General features: G+C 48.1%; 1 long non-coding RNA gene across 1 annotated transcript; it reads right to left on the bottom strand.

Moving 5' to 3' along the window:
• Positions 1 to 1,417: 1,417 nt before the first annotated feature.
• Positions 1,418 to 2,972, bottom strand: LOC102409053. The gene is made up of 2 exons (XR_329114.4): positions 2,653 to 2,972; positions 1,418 to 1,803 (listed from the first exon to the last, which is right to left on the bottom strand). It is a non-coding gene; the product is annotated as an uncharacterized LOC102409053 (long non-coding RNA).
• Between the last annotated feature and the right edge of the window lie 12,541 nt (positions 2,973 to 15,513).

Below are 15,513 nucleotides of genomic sequence, written 5' to 3'. Positions count from 1 at the left end.
TGCATACCTTGTAGGAATGGGATAGCGCTGGCCATGTCTGATGACTTGCAGTGGGTATTTCCATAACAGTCGCCTAGCCAGACCATGGGAGCCAGGTCTCACACGTCTCCCTCAGGGTTTAGAGAGTGCAACGCCTGGGGTGGTGCTGCAACCCCAGTTCAGCTGTTCCGTTTCCTCTCCTGGGGCTCTATCCTTTGGCAGCTGTCCCCACCTTTTTGGCACCAGGCACCGGTTTCATGGAAGACAATTTTTCCACAGATGGGGGAGGGGAGTGGTTTGGGGATGATTCAAGCGCACTACATTTATTGCACACTTCACTTCTGTTATTATTACATCGGCTCCACCTCAGGTCATCAGGCATTGGGTCCTGGAGGTTGGGGATGCTGCTCTATCGTAGTGGTTTCTAAACCTGACCGATCAGCAGCGGCACCTGGATGTTGCCTACATAGTCTCGGGCTCTGCTCCAGCTCTAGAAGCTCTGACTCAGTATGAATGGGCAGGGCCTGGGTATCTGCATTTTTGGACGCATCGCAGGTGAATCTGGACATGAGTTTGTGCAAACTCCAGGAGATAGTGAAGGACAGGGAAGCCTGGTGTGCTGCAGTCCATGCGGTAGCAAAGAGTCGGACATGACATCGACTGCACAACTGGTGAATCTGAACACTATTTAGGTTTGGGGACGAATTGCTCTCTATTGAGAGCACTGTGTGTGTGCATGCATGCACGTGTTTGCAACCGTGTGTCCTCCCACAGGCAAGCCTTGCAAGTGTGTAAAGTAGGTGACATGTCTTGGATGCCTCTCATCTCCTCTTAAAAGAAAAACCCTTTGGTGGGGGCTTCCCCGGTGGCTCAGCAGTAAAGAATCTGCCTGCATTGCAGGAGCCACAGGAAACATGGGTTGGATCCCTGGGTGGGGAAGATCCCCTGGAGGAGGGCATGGCAACCCACTCTACTATTCTTGCCTGGAGAATCGCATGGACAGAGGAGCCTGGCGGGCTATAGTCCATGGGGTCACAGAGTTGGACACGACTGAATCGACTTAGCATGCATGCACACACCCTTTGGTCATCCTTCCTGATGTCTCATGGTTCTTTGGCTAGCCCCTCATCAAATGGTAGCTTAGTCCCTATCAGGGGTTGGTACATTGTCACAGTAGACTCTTAGGGATGGATAATCATTCAAGTTCAAAAGTGGTAAATCCCTAATGCTGGTATTTCAGGCTTTGGGATGGGCAAATGGACGTAGGAGACGTTTTAGGGAAGAGAGATGTCTCATCACACTATATGGTGGTGTATTTGCTACGACAGCTCTCTAGCACAGAACTCCCATGTGGATATCATATGCTTGCAGGTATACAGTATAAACAGAATACCAACAAAACTCTCAGAATAAAAAGCAAACACATATAACAAGCAGGTGAAATTTTAGAGCATGCAACTTTTTTTTAGGGAGAAAATTATGAAGGCATTTTCAGTGTTGCGTTTCATTGCAAGGCATCCTCTTGAAGCTGGGAGAGAGGCATCCGGAAACACGAGTTTGTCATGGAAACGCTGACAGGGCTTCAGCAGAAGGATGCTCACAGGTGCAGCCTGGAATGGCACAGTCCTTCGTGGCTTGTTTACAACCCTGCACACTGAATGAATTCTCTGTTCCTCTTGCCTACTGGAAAGTCAGCTGGCCTTTGGGGATCTGGGGGCTTCTCACCAGAAAAGTGGTTGTGTCTCTCTTGGTGGTCATTTTCAGACATCCAGAGAGGGGAATAGAGGGGGTCTCAGATCAGTTTCACATATGGGAGAAGGGTTCCTGGAGGGAGTAGAGAAAGAAAGGAGGGTAGGAAGAAGGAGAGGGAAGCATACTGATTCTAAGTGTTAAGCACTTCTAGAAGCGTATACCATAGTCTTCATGTCTTTAGCACTATCAGCTGTAATCCAGTCAGTTATAAAAGGTTATTTCCACGTTACAGGGAAGGAAACAGGCTGGCAGCATCCAGAGTGGGAGCTGACACCTGCATCCCTGGGGAGACTAGGTGGCCAGGTGATGTAGAATTAGGAAGCTGATGACCCTGAACCCACAGCTTCGATTGATGCCAAAAGCTCTGGAGCAGAGAATGCAGGCCTTCCCTTGTCAAGCAGAGAGAACGCTAGAAAGGAAATTCCTCCAACCTGGGGCCTGTCAAGGGGTAGGTGACTGACCAGAGATGCTGCGCTGTGGGCACTGGGTTCCTGAAGGTACTGGCTCTCTATTCTTTTAGGCTGAAGTCCTGGCAGGAGCCATAGACCGCCATCAGCTGCTTTAGGGAGCCAGTGGGAGAGGCCTGAGAGTCTGGGGCGGGGGTTGGGAAAGGACAAAGGTGGCTTCGGCCTGGGAGAAGTTCCCATTTGGTGGTGAAAACGTCATCTCTTAGGGGAATATGACCAGAGCTCTGCCCACGCATCCTAGGCGGGTAGAGGGAAGAAGGTACAGTCCATGCCTTCCAGGGGCTCACAGTCTGGAGACAGAAGGCCTCCTAGCCCTCTCCTGTGCACCTGCCTGGCCTAAAGCACCCTCCTACAGCCGTTTGGATCAGAGCTGCCTGCTCCCTGGAGGCCTGCAGCCCTGGCCAGGCCCGGTGGCTCTGCTAGGAGGCTGGTTTGCTCTAAGGGCTGCTCCCACCTTTTCTTCCTCGCCAAGGAAGCCTTGGGAGCTTCGGAGGTATTCCAGGGCTGGCTCTGACACGAATTCGCTGCTCGGTGAGCCAGGCGATCAGAGAGAGCTGAGTTCTCTCTCTTTTCCCTCGGAGGTGTTGATAGTAACAGCAGAGATGAGCTGCCAAGTTGGCAGCGGAGCAGAGCGGCAGAGCGGCTGTGCACTGCGGCAGGAGGGGGCGGGGAGCGCGAGCCGGCGGAGGGCTGGGCCAGAGCGACGGTTTGTTTATCCTGAGATCCAGAGGGTCCCCGCTCCAGGCAGGCGGCCTGCGCCTTGCACGAGGAGGGGAGACTGCGGGGGAAGGTGAAGGCCCCAGGGGAGCCTGGGCGGGAGTGTGGGAGGCTCCCAGGTCCGAGGGCTGCCGGAGTGTGAGGCAGGGACTTTCTGGCTGGGCCTGAAGCCACCAACCAGCCTAGCCCCCAGAGGCAGGACAGAGATCCACCTTTGTTCCCGCTGTGGTTGGAAGAGGTTTCCAAACAGGAATGGACTCGAGGTGGGGAGCTGGGGAGCTGGTACCCGTGCAGTCAATCAGACGGACCTGGGGCAAGTCATTGGACTTCTTTGAGCCTCAGGGATGAATATCTACTTCAAAGCTTTGTGTCAGCTCCAACACGCAGTAGTAGCAATAACTTATCTACTGCTGACTCCATGGCAGACACTGTTTGAAGAGCTGTATGTGTGTGAATGCACTTAATCTTCCAATGACTTCATTAGGTGGGTGCTATTATTACTCCCCTTTTATTAATGAGGTAACTGAGGCCCAGAGAAGTTAAGTGACTTGCCCAAGATCACAGAGCTGGTATCAAAGCGGAGTTTGAACCCACTCTTGTGCCCTTTAGACCATGTTCCCAGACCTCACACGAACTGCCTTCACATTGCAACAGAGTTTGCAGTGCCAGGCCTGGCACAGAGCAAGCATTTCATGGATGTGAGTTCTTACCATGACACCCCCCGAGCAGCTCCAGACAGGAGACCCAGGCTCCGACATCCTCCCCAGGGATGCCATGGGGCCCTAAGGTGGTCTTCCCTTCCATCCTTGGTCCGTATGACCTTGCTTATCCTGGGAGGAAAGATTCCTGCTTTGGCATGAGAGCGGCTGGCCTTCCCTCTCCCCTCCTCCTGCCCGCCGGCTGCCTGCCTGCTGGAGGCAGAGCGGAGCAGAACAGCGGAATTCTCAGCTTCCTCTAGTTACCCTCAGTCTGCAAAGAAAACATAGTCTGCTGTGTCTGCTGCCAGCTCCTCTCTGGTGACAGCCACAACCCATTTGCTCAGCGCCAGCCCAGGCTGTGCTGTGAGGAGAGCTGGCAGCTGGGCTCTAGTCTCCTGCAGGAGACCCCAGGCTGGTCACTGCAAGGCTGGGCCTTGGGGACTGGTGAAAGGGGAGGCCTGGGCCAAATGACTACTTGAGACCTTTATGGCTCTAAGAGCTATGCTTGAAGGTGGTTGTGCTGCTGTGTGGCCTCCTCCTAGGGTAGGTAGTCTATCTCATAAACACATTCCCCACACTTGACTCAGGGGAAGCGTCATTAATGCCCCCTTACAAATTAGTAACCAGCTTTCCAAGACCACCAAGCTCTGCTACTGGCCACCCTTGCCTCTTAGGAGATACGGGGAATGAATCCTTTGCCACTTTCTGGGAGGCCAGATGAGCCTCCAGTCAGCTGTGAGGTGGTTAAGCTAGAGCCAGGAGCCTGGAATACTGACTACCTCCAAGGCCTGAGTTCCCCCACATCCCATCTTTCACCCCCATCCCCACCCCCCGGATGATTAAGTCCGAGGTATCATGGAGGGAAAGAACCTCAGAGCAGATGTCTCAGAACAACACTGTCCTGCTTAGGTGTGTGTGCCAGGAAGCATGGTGGGTACACTGGCTACAGATTCACCTCCTGATTGTTTCCTTCACGTAATGACTACTGACATAATGACTACTGAGGAGGCCAGGTGGGGCTGGGAAGCTGGGGTTGCAATTCTGCCTTGGATAACTCAGGAGGAGCTGAAATTGTCTACATTTTATACTTAGAACAGAGAAAGCAGGGATGCGATTTCTTCTTGTTGGAAACCTTTAATTAAAGGAATGTTCAGTCCCCAGGGATCTGCTGGAGCGTAGTGGCCAAGTACTAGGAACAGAGAGGCCGTCACAACCCTACAACTCCCTTCTCTGCGCTAACTAGCCCAGCAGCCCGTAGGCCTCCTTAGGTGCAGGGATGTTCTCCACTCAGGCTAGGGAGGGTGAGGGGAGACTGAGGCAGCCAAGCAGAGGAGAGGTCTTAGGGTGTTGCAAGGCCCACCCAGAAGGCAGTCACCCATCGTCATACATGGGTGACCACTGTGTTGGTCTCTGAGGTCTGAAAGAATGAACTTGCTTTATTGGAGACTTGCATTTTCCTAGGAGAAGAGCCTCTGTTGTAATAGAAGTCAGAGAGAGAAAGGGCTGCCTTGCAGTCAAACTGCTGACACGTTATCTGTTCTGTAAAGTTACAAAGGTCTCTATCCGTTGCTCCCAGAGATGCATTTTCTCTGTCCGACCCTGAGGGGCTCATTTACAGTGGATGACAAGAAGTCTGATGGGTGGATATAGAGGGGAGACTGCAGGGGAGTGGGGAGCCCTTCTCCTGGTGCTCATTCCATTTGATGAGAAGCAATAGTCAGACGAAAGACACGGAGTCGGAAGAGGTGAGAAGCAAAGAGTGGAGCTGAAAGAGGAGAGTTGACTGGGGGTGAGGGAGTGAACGTAGTGGCCCCAGGGGACTGGGAGGAAGGAGCCGGCCAGGAGAGGCAGTGGGGTGGCGGGCAGAGGGCACGGGCCCGGCCTAGACCTTCTTGGATGGGGCACCTGGCAGGCCAGCCTGGAGGCAGGGGGATGCCCAAGATGACCTTTAAGGGTCCCTTCCCTCTGGCAGCCTCTGTTGAAATTCAGAATGGGTGAGCAGAAGTGGGTCGAGGGTCAATTTTCCTGAAGGAGCCCTGAGCTGGAGACGGGATGTGTTGACTCTTTATTTATTGATGAGGCTATCGATTTGAATGCAGCTTTTCCACAGGCTCCTGAGGTAGCTGGAGCTGGGAGAAGAAACCTCTTACCAGTTAGCCTCCTTTGCCCTTGAGATGCCAGGCACTTAGATAGGCGGCCCCCACCCTCCCCTCCTTCCCCCTGCTCTCCTCACCCCTTCTGCCCTTCACCTGAGGGTTGGGGGCTCCAGACAACCCCTCTAGTTTCTTCTTTTTCTGAAGTCTGGCTGTTCTGGGTTCCTTCCTGGGTTTAGCATGCACTCGGGCACCCCACATTCTAACAGCAGGGCATGCTTCATTCAACTACACATTAAATTTCCAAGCTAGAAAAGACCTCTGAGATCCTCCCAGCAAAGATCTTTTGTTTTACTGAGAAGGAACAGAGGCCAAGGGGAAGCGACTTCCCCAAAGTTGCACAGAGATACAACCTGGACAAGAATGAGGCCGGGCCTCCAGATTCTCCAGGTGAGGAGCCTTTGAGCTGTGCTGCATTGCCTCCCAATCTGGCCTCTCAAACCAGGGGTGGGGATGCATCTGAGCTGGGACTCGCTCTCTGAGACTCTTGGCCCCCCCACCCCCCGCCCCGTTTACAGTCTCCCAGCAGGGCTGCTCCTAAATTTGTTTTGTACTTGATGAAATCTTTGCTCTCAGTCTGCCCCTCTGGAAAATAGGATTGAAAAGGTTCTGTATATCCGCAGGGGAAAATAGAGGCTGGTGATAATAACTGGGAGCCCGCTCAGCCTCGCCCGGCCTCAAGCGCCCTGCCTTCCCTCCTCCCCTTGGTTGGCCCCTTCTGTGTGGCCTCTCCCAGCCTCTGTGCCCCAGCACCAGCCTTCACGTGGGGCAGAGACGCCCGTATCTACTCATCCTTGAAAAGAAGATGGCTCTTCTCCCTCAGCTTTGACTCCAGAGCTCAGTTTGCCAGAGAGGCAGAAACAGGCCTTTCTAGGTGGGTAGAATCAGGAGACAGGCCAAAACTGCACCAAGCCCCGTGGGCTGGCTCCCATCTTTGAAGACCCTGAAATTTGGCCCAATTGAACATGGCTTTAAAGATGAGGCCCATTGCATGAGGCTAGGTGGGCACTGTCTTCTTAAGGTTGTTGATGTCATTGTACTTCTAAGGTCGATTTTTGGCATTCAGTGTTCCAAGGTTTAACCCTAACCTGATTTTCTGGCCTCACGTCTTTCTTCCCTTCTCACAGGCTGCACCCAAAAGGAATTCCATACAAGCACCACATTTTCCCTGTGTCCCAATTGTTCTAGAATGCCTGCTCTACACATGCGGAAAACCCATGTCCTAAGTCACTTTTCCTGATTCTAGCAACTGACATCAATTGAGCTGTATCAGGTGCTGGACCTTGCATTTTGTCTTCATTCTTAACTCAAAATTCTCCCCATTTCTCCACAAGTTGGGGCTTCCCCAGTGTCTCAGTGGTAAAGAATCTACCTGCAGTGCAGGAGACTGCCTGCAATGCAGGATAGGCAAATTCAGCCCCTGGGTAGGGAAGACCCCCTGGAGGAGTGCATGGAAACCCACCCCAGTATTCTTGCCTGGAGAACCCCATGGACAGAGGAGCCTGGTGGGCTACAGTCCATAGGGTCACAAAAGAGTCAGACGCAACTGAAGTGACTCAGCACGCATGCACCCACTGTAGTCTCCAGGGTCTATATTTTCAGTCACTACACTTGATTACCTCTCAAGAAGCAGTGACCCTTTCCAAAATTATCTTGCTCTTCACTTGGATTTTATCTGCATTTTCCTTTTCTCGCATCACTTTTTGAATTTTGACTGTAACTACTTAGATCATATGCTTTCACTTCCTCACTAGACTGTGAGTCTTCAAAAGCACGACCTGGGTCACATTTGGTGTGTCCCCAGCACAGGACCAGTAGCTAGCACATGGCAGGGGGCCATTAAATGTTTCGGATGAAAGAATGAATACACGACCGAATGAATCTGAATCGTAGTGAGGGCTAATGTGTCTGCCCATGGTGGAGCAGGGAGTTGGAAGTCACTTTTCTGAAGGTCCCAGCTTCACGTTTCCTTTTTAAAGGCACCATGGGAAATGAAGGGGACGGAAGGGTTTCATAGATGAGTGAGAACAGTAGCGCAAACCCCTGCATGTCTGTAATTACAGAGCCTCTTCGAGCCACTGCTCCTGGCAGCACGCTGGGGAATGTGTTTTCAGTTCTCCAGGTTGGGAACTGCAGGTACTACCTCTTGCTTTGTGTGAGCTGACATGGCAGTGAAAGGAAAAGAGAGGAGAGGATAATACATCCTGGGAGCGATGGCTGTGCCAGGGGCAGGGTCTGCCCTGAGAGCAGAGGCCTCCAGCGTGCATCCTACCTTCAAGGCTCACTTGGTAGGACGGAGGGGACTCTAGCCACCCTTTCTGTGTCAGACTCCAGGGATCAGGGACTCCATATGGAACAGCCCATGGCAGGGTGGTCTCTAGCTGGACTAAGGGCAGGGTCAATGCACTGGGAGACTTTCTAAGTTTAGGAGGAGTAGTAACAGGAGGCTCTTGGGTGCAAGGCACTGGGCAGAGAATCACCTACAAAGTGTGTGTGCTTGTGTGTGCCTGTGTGTTCGTGCTAGCCTGAGTGTGTCAGGAGAAGCGAGGGAACCCAAAATGTGACTTGAGCTTCTTTCCAGCCCCCCAAGGTTGGGGAACCACCAGGGCACATTTCCTGCCAGGTTCTGTTCAAAACTCAGCTTTTCTGACAGAATCACAGACTTAGAGAATGAACTAATGGTTACAGGGGTGGGGGAAGGATGAGGGGAAGGGATAGTTAGGGAATTTGGGATGGGCATGTGCACACTGCTATATTTAAAATGGATAGCCAACAAGGACCTATCGTATAGCACAGGGAACTCTGCTCTATGTTATGTGGCAGCCTGGATGGGAGGAGGGGGGAGAATGGATACATGTGTATGTATGGCTGAGTCCCTTTGCTGTCCGCCTGAAATTATCACAACATTGTTAATCAGCTATACCCCAACACAAAATAAAAAGTTTAAAAAAAAAAAAAAGATTCAGCTTTTCTGGTCCAAGTTTAGAACAAGCAGGTCAGGTTACTGGGCCCCGGCTTGGGAGAACGGTTTCCAGCTCTGTCTCATGTAAACCCACTTGTGTCTTCAGTTCTGGGTGCCCACCTCCCCACCAGCCCCCATCTCCTTCATTTCTTGACCCCTGAAAGAAAATCTTCACAGAGAGGCTCATACTTCATGAGCAACAGGAACGTGAATTCTCTTGGTGCTGGGTAAACAGACACCCTCCTCCCCTTCTCCCTCTATTCCTCCACCATCCACAGCTCCTAACCCCACCCAGGAGGAACTCATCTCTGAGAGAATTCTCAGCATAACTCATTCTGAAAATGCTGGGGACGTGCCAGGGAGCTTTCCTGGGAGGAGAGCACTGCTGTTTGCCCTTGGGAAGGGGCACAGGATAGTGGTGGCCTGGGTCTCCACACAGTGGGCCTGTGCAGGCCCTGTGTCCCATCTCCCAAACTGGGAGTCTCTGATCATCGGCTGACGAGGCTTAGAATCATCTAGTCAGGCCCTACCCTGACACTTTGTTTATCTGGCTTTGAGGTGAGTCATTCATTGATCCTGCACACGTTTGTTGACTACTGACCACGTGCCAGCTCTAGGTGCTGTGGTGAGGCACGGGGGGTGGGGAGGGGGTACCACAGTGAACACAAGGTTCTGATCAATCTGGTAAAAGTCACAGTAAGTGGGCACAGTCATTTGTGGGTGGGTGGGGTGAGGTCAGGGTAGAGAGGTGAAGGGAACTCTGAGAAGCAGGGGACCTGGGGAGGCCTCCCAGGAAGAGATGCATCTAGGCTGAGGTGGGAAAGAGATGAGTGGAGCATGAAGCCACTCAAGAGGGGAGAGAGTGTCCCAGACACAGGGAACAGCATGTGTGGAGGCCCAGAGGCTAGACAGCACTTGTCATGTTTCAGGAACTGAAAGGCAGGCAAGGGGAAGGCAAAGGGAGGAGATGGTGAACGATGAGGCTGGAGGGAGAGGCAGAAGCTGGGCCATGGAGGACTGGAAAGCCATATGGAGTGGATGAAACTTTAGCCTAAAGACAATTGATAAGCCACTGAAAGGTTTTTCAGATGTGTGACATGTCCAGATTGGTGTTTTGGAAGGATGCTTTTTGCTTTGTTGTAGAGCAGTACTATTTGATAGCTATGTGATGAGAGCCACAAATGTAATTTAAAATTTTCTAGTAAAAATGTAAAAAGAAACAGATGAAATTAATTTTAAATAATATATTTTATCTACTCTAATATATCAAAGCTATTATCATTTATCATATAATCAGTAGAGAAACCTTAATATTTTACTTTTTTTTTCATATTAAACCTTTGAAATCCAGTGTGCCTTTTGCTCTTACAGTGCATGTCCATTTGGACTAGCCACCTTTTGAGTACTTAGTAATAACCACATGTGTTTTTTGGCCACCATGCTGAGCAGCGTAGATGTGGACAATGCATTTGAGAGGAGCAAGAACAGGGAAGTTGGTGCAGGTGACCAAGGGGGAGGATGCTGGCTTGGGGATAGAGACAAAGGGAGAGATTTCAGAGATGTGACTCCCAGGTTGTTATACCAGGCTTGAAAATATACCAGGCTCTGGACTCCTTTTATCTGAAAGAGAAATAAACTATCTTGTTCAGGCCGTTTTACTTGGAGTTTTCCCTCTACTCATGGCTGGAGCTAATTTTAATGAAAATAACTAAATGGAGATGTCCAATGGACAGATCTGATGGCTCTAAATAATCAGAGAGACCTGAGAAATCTCCCAATCCATATTCGGTCCTTGAAGCCATGGTAACCTATGAGATCTCCAAGAAGAATGGTCTTCTCAGATGAAGAAAAGTTCTAGAACAGAACTTTGAGGAACACCAGCACTTAGGATGGGCAGAGGAAGAGGAGCCTGCTGAGGAGACTGGAAAGGAGCCACCAGACAGGTAGGAAGAAATCAGGGAAGAGCTGCTCCATGGAAGCATAGGGAGGAGAGAGTCCCCAGGACGGGGTGACCAACACGGGTAAAGACCGCTGTCTCTGCTTGCCCCTCCAGGTGAGGAAGGCATCAGAGAGCCCAAATAAACCAACCTAGATGTCTGCTGCGGTCTCCAGCTTCAATAAAGGCTGGTCATGTCATCTTTCAGCTCGATACCCTTCAGTGGGCTCCATGCAGCTTAAAGACACAGTTCTAGTTTCTGGAGCACATCCTTTGTTGTTGTTGCTGTTTAGTCGCTAAGTTGTGTCCGACTCTTTCTCGACCCCATGGACTGTGGCCTGCTAGACTCCTCTGTCCATGGGATTTCCAGGCAAGAATACTGGAGTGGGTTGTCATTTCCTAATCCAGGGGTTGAAGCTGTCTCCTGCACTGGCAGGAGGATTTTTTTTTTTTAATCTCTGAGCCACCAAGAAAGCCCAGCACATCTTTCAGGCTCCTCCAAAGTCTGGCCCTAGCTTTTCTGTCCAGCCTGTCCTTTCCCCAGCACAGTCTGTCCATGCCAGGCCTGGCTTCCTACCACTCCCTGCCTTGGCATGTGTGCTTCTCTCGACTGAAGAACCTTCCTTCCTTCCCTCCCCCTACAAATCCTGTCATGCTTCAGGACTTACCTTAAATGCCAGCTCTTCTGTTCCCTGACTCTTCTAGGCTGGTTAATTGCTCTCCTCCAACCCCAGGTCCCTGGGAGCATTTTCATCACTCTCAATCACAGCCCTCATGGTAGTCTGCTGCTGCTGCTGCTAAGTCGCTTCAGTCGTGTCCGACTCTGTGTGACCCCATAGATGGCAGCCCACCAGGCTCCCCCGTCGCTGGGATTCTCCAGGCAAGAACACTGGAGTGGGTTGCCATTTCCTTCTCCAATGCATGAAAGTGAAAAGTGAAAGTGAAGTCGCTCAGTCGTGTCCAACTCTTTGTGACCCCATGGTCTGAAGCCTACCAGGCTCCTCCATCCATTGGATTTTCCAGGCAAGAGTACTGGAGTGGGGTGCCATTGCCTTCTCCATCATGGTAGTCTAGCTTGTGTTAAAGCTGGCTGTGTCCATGTGTGCCCCCTCAACTAGACAGTGAGGTTGGACAGCCTGAGGCTGCTTCTGGCTTCTCATCCCTGTGCTTCTTGGTGCTTTCCATGGAGCTCATTACAGATGTTTAAAAAATGCTTATGGATTTAATGGAACTGTTGTCCCTCACACAGCCCCCAAATAACAATGCAGTCTCTGTCTTCTCTGTCATGTTACTCTGGGGACGATGAGGGGGACACCAAAATAGACAGCATCCTGATTTAAGAAGGAAATAGTCAAGGAGTTGAGTTTGAATCTAGCCATTCAAAGGAAGGGTCCCGGTCTGAGTTTATGCTGACCTAAGCAGCTTGTGTCATCTGGGTGCTCAAGAACCACCTTATTAACAGAAAGGCAATAGAAAAAATTAGTGAAAATAAAAGTTGGTTCTTTGGGACTTCCCTGGTGGTCCAGTGGCTAGGACTCTAAGCTCCTAATGCGAGGGACCTGGGTTTGATCCCTGGTCAGGGAACTAGATCCCACATGTTACAAGTAGGAGTTCGCATGCCACAAATGAAAGTGTGCATTCTGCAAATAAAGATTCTGAGTGCTGCAATCTAAGGCACAGCTAACTAAGTAAATAAATAGTTTTTAAAAAGTTGGTTCTTTGAAAACATGAACAAAATTGACAAATCTTTAACTAGACTGACCAAGAAAAAAAAAAAAAGAAGACTCACATTACCAAAACCAGGAATGAAAAAAGAGACCTTAGAGAAATAAAAATGATTATACAGGAATACTGTGAATAAGTTTAGGCTACATTAGATAATATATATAAGTGGACAAATTCTCTGAAACATACAAACTATCAAAACCGCTTCAAGAAGTAGATAATCTGAATAGACCTAAAAGAAGTAAAGGGATCGTATTAGTGTTCTCAAGTGTTAGTCACTCAGTCATGTCTGACTCTCCGTGCCCCCAGACTGTAGCCCACCAGCCTCCTCTGTCCATGGAATTCTCCAAGCAAGGATATTGGAGTGGGTTGCCATTTCCTTCTCCAGGGGATCTTCCCGACACAGGGATTGAACCCTGGTGTCCTGTGTTGCAGGCACAGTCTTTACCATTTGAACCACCAGGGAAGCCCTCAAAACCCTGCAGTATTTTCAAAACCTTCCACAAAGAAAAGTCCAGGCTTAGATGGCTTCACTGGTAAATTCTACCAAATGTTTAATTAATGACAATCCTTCACACTCTTCCAAAAAATAGAATAGGAAGGAACACTTCCAACTCATTCCATGAGTCTAGTATTATTCAGATATCAAAACCAGACAATGATACCATAAGAAAACTATATTATCAATATCATGAATATAGATACAAAAATCCTTAACAAAATACTAGCAAAATGAAGCCAGCAACATATGAAAAGGATTACACGTTATGACCAAATGGGATTTATCCTAGGAATGCAATATTGGTTTAATATTTGAAAATCAATGTAATACACCATATTAATACATTAAAGGAACCAAATCATATGATCATCTCAACAGATGCAAAACAAGTATTTGGAAAAACTCAATACCATTTCATGATAAAAATACACAAAAAACCTAGGAATAGAAGTGAACTTCCTTAACTTGACAAAGAACATCTAGAAAAACTCCACATCTAACATTAGACTTAAGGGTGAAAGATGAAAGTTTTCCCCCTAAGATCAGGAACAAGTCAAAGATGTCTGCCCTCACCAATTCTATTCAACACTGCACTGAAAATTCTAGCTAGGAACTTTGGCAAGAAAAAGGAACAAAAGGCACTCAGGTTGGACAGAAAGAAGTACTACTATCTCTATTCATAGATGATATGATCTTGTATATGGAAAATTCTAAAGAAAATACACACACACAAACTTTTAAGGATTAATGAATGAGATCAGCAAGGTTGCAGAATACAAAATATAATAAATGAAAACCAATTGTATTTCTATACACTGCTGCTGCTGCTAAGTCACTTCAGTCGTGTCCGACTCTGTGTGACCCCATAGACGGCAGCCCACCAGGCTCCCCCATCCCTGGGATTCTCCAGGCAAGAACACTGGAGTGGGTTGCCATTTCCTTCTCCAATGCATGAAAGTGAAAAGTGAAAGTGAAGTTGCTCAGTCGTGTCCAACTCTTAGCGACCCCATGGACTGCAGCCCATCAGGCTCCTCCGTCCATGGGATTTTCCAGGAAGGGTACTGGAGTGGGGTGCCATTGCCTTCTCCATTTCTATGCACTAGCAATGAACAACTGGAACATGAAATTAAGAAAAAATTTGATTGAAAACATTAAAAAGAGTGAAATATTTAGGAACATATGTATGAAAATAAGTATAAGATAGACATAATGAAAATTATAACACATTATTGAAAGAATTAAAGAAGACCTAATAAATGGAAAGAAATACTGTGTTTTGTGAATCAGAAAACTTAATATTGTTAAAATAGCAATACTCCCCAAATTGATCTATGATACAACACAATCTCTATCAAAATCCCAGCTGTTTGTTGTTTTTTTTTTTTTTTTTTTTACAGAAATTGGTAATCTGGTCCTAAAAGTCTTATGGAAATGAAAGGGACCTAGATTAAACAATCTTGAAAAAGATGAGCAAAGTTGGAAGACTTACACAAACAGATTTCACAACTTCCTGCTAAGCTACAGTAATGAAGACAGTGTGGTACTGGCATAAGGATCTATAGCCCAATGGAAAAGAAACGACAGTCCAGAAATAAGCTCTTTTATTTATGGTCAACTGATCTTTGACCATTTAGTGATGAAAGAATAGTCTCTTCCATTAAAGATATGGGACAATTAGATAGCCACATGCAAAACAATGTAGTTAGACCCTATGTCACACGATATAGAAAAATTAACTCAAAATGGATCATTCTAAAACTCTTAGAAGGAAACACAGGACACATCTTTGTGATCTTGGGTTAGGCAGTGATTTCTTGGGTGTGACATTGCGAGCACAAGGGACAAAAGTAAAAATAGGTAAACTGGTCTTCATCAAAATTAAAAACAATATAGCTTCAAAGGTCACTATCAAGAAAGTGAAAATACAATTCAGAGAATGGGAGAAAATATTTGTGAACCATGTCTCTCTGTAAGATGAGAACTCCTGCAACTCAACAATAAAAAAAATTTTTTTTAAATGAGCAAAGGATCTGAATAGACATTTCTCCAAAGAAAATACACATTGCAAATAAACACATGACAAGATGCTCAACATCTATTCAAGGAAATACAAATGAAAAACCACAATGATACCACTTCACACACACTAGGCCAGCTGTAATAAAAAAGATAATAAAAGGTGTTGGTGAAGATGTAGAGAAATCACAATTCTTCACACAATGCTTGTAAGGGATATAAAATGGTGCAGCTTTAAAAAATAGTACGACCATTTCTCAAAAAGTGAAGTATAGAGAGTTGCCACGTGTGCTGTGTGCTAAGATGCTTCAGTTGTGTCTGACTCTTTGTGATCCTAAGGGCTGTAGCCCACCATGTAGTCTCCTCCATCCACGGGCTTCTCCAGCAAGAATACTGGGATGAGTTGCTGTGGTCTCCTTCAGGGTATCTCCTGACCCAGGTATTCAATCCACTCTCTTACGTGTCTTGTATTGGTAGATGGGTTGTGCCACCTGGGAAGCCCCATAAAACCCAGCTATTCTACACTTAGGTGTATATCCAAGAGAATTGAAAATATATACCAATACAAAACTTATACATGAATGTTTACAGAGGCATTATTGATAG

The sequence above is a fragment of the Bubalus bubalis genome, chromosome 3 (assembly GCF_019923935.1).
Source record: "Bubalus bubalis isolate 160015118507 breed Murrah chromosome 3, NDDB_SH_1, whole genome shotgun sequence".
NCBI classification, from domain to species: Eukaryota; Metazoa; Chordata; class Mammalia; order Artiodactyla; family Bovidae; genus Bubalus; species Bubalus bubalis.
This window is presented reverse-complemented; position numbering and strand designations above follow the sequence as displayed.